This window comes from Gossypium raimondii, chromosome 1 (genome assembly GCF_025698545.1).
Source record: "Gossypium raimondii isolate GPD5lz chromosome 1, ASM2569854v1, whole genome shotgun sequence".
Taxonomy (NCBI): domain Eukaryota; kingdom Viridiplantae; phylum Streptophyta; class Magnoliopsida; order Malvales; family Malvaceae; genus Gossypium; species Gossypium raimondii.
In genome coordinates, this window is record NC_068565.1 from 13,372,728 (window position 1) to 13,377,048 (window position 4,321).

The following is a 4,321-nucleotide window of genomic DNA, read 5'->3' on the forward strand; positions in this document are numbered from 1 at the left end:
AAAATTTACTTTTTTATAATTTTTATTTAATATTTAATATTTGAATTTATATTTATTAAATGATATATTTATATTCAAAACTTAATTTTTTTAGTAAATACCAAAACGATTTTACTTATTAAATTTAGACATAATGACTTAGTTAGCTTTCCAACTTTATAAAAAAAAGTCATTTTAGCCTTCCTTTTAATTTTCCACCCTTTCTAGCCTTTGAACTTGTATTCTTTGTCAAATTACCTTAAAATGGATAGAAACGTTTGTTAACTTTGCTAATGTGACGTACATGTGGATTGCCACGTCAACAACTAGTGAATTTTTTAAAATTTTTAAAAATATCAAAAAATATAATTTTAAAAAATAAAATTTAATAAATTTATAAATATACAATATATTTTTAATATTTATAAAAATTAATTAATTGTTAACATAGTATACACATGGCAATCCACGTGTATGCTACATTAGCAAAGTTAACAGACGTTAAATTTAGAGGTGTTCATGGGCTGGGTAGGGCCGGACTCAACTAAAAATTCAAGCCCATTTACTAGATCCAGACAGTTTTTATTTTTTATATTATTTTTATATAATTTTTAAATATATATAATACATCAAAAATACTAAAAACATCAAAAATAAATATTTCCCAACAAATTGAAAAATAAATTTTAAAAAATATGTAGACTTAAATAATACTAAGATAGATGCAACTTAACAAGCAAATGCCTCTAAAATAATAACAAAATTAACAAATGCCTTTAAAATAATAACAAAATTAATAATAAAATCAGTTTTATACAATATCCAAACAATAACAACATAATAGTATCAACATAATAGCAAAATGGTAGCAAAATAGGGAGAAAACAATAAGAAAATAACATTAAAAAAAGAATAGATTTTTTTTGTCATTTAGTGAATTCGGGTCGGGCTGGGCTTGGGCCAAAAAATGCCTTACCCAAGGCCCGACCCTTTTTTAAATGGACCTTATTTTTTTGTCCAAGCCCATTTTTCGGGCCTATATTTTCGCCCAAACCTTTCCACATTTTGGGCGGGCGTTCGAGCCGGGCCGGGTGACTCGATCCATGATCAGGTCTAGTTAAATTTTATATCCATTTTAGGGTGATTTGACAAAAAATATAAGTTTAAGAGCTAAAAATTAAAAAAAAAAAACTAGAGAACCAAATAAATCATCATACCTTAAATTTAACATTAAAAACCCAATATTTATTTTCAATTGATGAAGAGTACCTTAATCCCTTAATCTCCTAATTAGATATTCAAATTGAAGCGAATCAAGTAGCTAGAGACGTAAACACATCTATTCTTTTTCCCCCCTTTTTTTCAGATTTCCCTATTCTTTCAACTACCGAGATACATGCTTGAAGTTGAAAAAAAAAATGCTTGAAATTCCGTGCGACTTATTATTATGCTTAAATTAACATAAAGGAAATGGGAGTAGCGGATGCTAAAATTAAGAATTTTTCCCCCTTGAATTTTTGTATCAAACAACAGTTACATATGCAACTAGGCTTAGGAAAATTACAAATACACCTAATGCTAATAACGGGAAAATAAGCGTACAATAACCTGCTGCCACATATGTCGTTAATCAAATTGCCAAATAACTTTTACACTTGATCAAATTTGAGGTAAGGTCGCTTACCGTTCATTTTCATGTAAGTCATCATTTTTTAATTTTATCAGATTATATCATTGAAATTCTATTATTTAATAAATTAAATAATTTGTGTTAAATTATTAAATAATTTAAATGTAAAAGTTGTCTTACCATGCAGGATCAAAGTGAAGAAATCTAAATTTGAAAATTTTAAATTTTTTAAAAAAAAAGCATATAAATTAATGCATAACATTACACTTGATAAATCGATATAAAATATGATTAAATGTAAAACTATTAAAATAATAACTCTAAAATTATGTTATAGGTAGGCGGAAGCAATAAACCAATGAGGATTGATACACCGAACTAAAGATGCAACCATGAATATGACTATACTGGCATGTGCATTAAGTGTTTAGGAATTTCATTTGTTACCAAATTCTTTATTAATAAAGTAGAGGATATGGTAACCTGACTATTCCCTTATTTAGAGAATTTGAATATAATTTGTGTCTATCCTTTTAAGAGATATTGTCTTAATTTATTTAGATAGATCATTTGCACCTAAATTGAGTCATAATAAATCGATTTAGATTAACCCATCATAGGCGATTCTATGGCTACCAAAACACATAATCTTACCTCTCTCACTTGCACGTGATGGTTATATGTTTCCATCATCCAAAACTTTAAAATTGTCACAAAAACACCACCCATTAGTTCATTCTAAATCATAAGTTTGATATCAACGGTCATCGAAAACCCTCTACCACACATCTATTAGGAATATCTAGTGGTTCTTTGTAATACCCCTAAAATTGTTATGCTATAAAAAGTGGTATTAAGTTGAGGTCATACATAGTGGAATCCTCGGTAAAATGATTAAAGAGACTAAGTTATAAAGATGTGAAAAGTTTTGAAATCTAAATATAATTATTTGAAATTTGAGAGGTTAAAATGTAAATATAGGAAAGTTGAAGGACCAAAATTTAAATAACCCAAAAGTTCTTGTGGCACAAAATTGGTAAGTAGGAACCGAATTGAATAGTTGAGAACTATGAAAGACTAAATTGTAATTTTTAAAAGTAAATAGTGATTCAAGAATGGAATTATAGAGAATTATGAAGAGCAATATGGCCCTTTCTCAATTTGGATAAATATTAAGTGTAATAATTAAGGATGAATGGTGTAGAAATATTATTGGTTAAAATAATTTATTATTTTACTATTATTTTATTTTAAGATATTTTTATATTAACTAATGATTAAATAAAAGATGAAAAGAAAAGAATTCTTTACACCTTTCTTTCAAGTTCACGCCACCACCATCCATAGAGAAAATAAGTTTTATTTTCTTTGCAATTTGGTTCTTTCCTTGAAATTAAGAGAGAAATCCTTAAAATTCTTTTAAAATTTTTATTAAAATTCAACCTTCAAAAATCTAGTGAACTTAGATTTCAAGAAGAAAGATTGCATGTTTATGTTGGAGGAGAGAGAAAATGAAGAAATTAAAAGAGCAAGGTAAGAATATCAAACCTCCATCATGTTTTCAAGTTTAATTTTGCTAGAAAGGTATAGAAATGATGTTAAAGTAAATATTTTTCATGGAAAGTTTTATGCTCTTGACATTTTTTGAAGAAAGAAATTGAGATTGAGAAAGAGAATCGAGTGATAAAGACAAGTGGAAAACAAGTTATTTGAAGTGGAAGATAGGTAAGTACCATTGAATTCTCTTATTACCTAAGGATCAAAATGTAAATTTTATGAAATTTGTGGTAAACTAGTAAAATAAAGTGTCAAGTAATTTGATATATGAAATAAAATGATATTATAGAAGGCTTAGTTGAAGTGTAATTTGGTAGTAAACTAAACATAAAGGGATGTTAAAGTGAGATTATAGTAAACATTGAATTTTCATGATGCTAAGAATTAAATTGTGAACTTTGTGGAATTTATAATTGAAAAAGAGAAGTGGAGTGCATAAAAATAGATATATGAAATATGATATTATGACTAATTGTTTGATTAAAGTGTTATGTGATAGGAATTTGAATGAAGGGTGAAACTAGAATGATATTACAACAATTATTGAATTTTTATAATGTTAAGGACTAAATTGTAAGATGTTCAGAAATGACTATAAATATTAAAAATGCTGAAAATAATTATTCAAGTGGAGTTTTACATGGAAGAGAATTGATTTAAAGTGTCCAAGTATTGGATATTGAATTTCGTGGAAAAAGGATTAAATTGAAAAGTATGTGAAATTTTATGCGTTATTATTTGTTAAGTTACAATAATTTAGAGAGTACAAAATATATGATGTATTATGGACCAAGAATTTAGTGAATAAAATCTCGTGATTTATTGTAATTGAAATTTACAATTATTCTTTAAATCGTGAAAATGGGGACTAAATTGAAGAAATGCAAAAGTGTAGTGAAATTGTGAAAATCGTGAAATATTACATTTGTGTATAAATAATGTAAGTCTAGTGATATTTGAGTGCCCATGTAGACTAGTGTTGAACTTTGTGGACATAGTTACTATGTCATAGGAACCTGTGCGCTGTCGTGTATCCATCTCGTTCAAATGTATCTAGCATGGGCTAAAAGTCGTGGTAAGTGATTTTTTTAATAATTTTTGTTAAGTACTAAAGTGATCAAATAGTGACTCAAAGTAATATAGTCAAAATTTTGT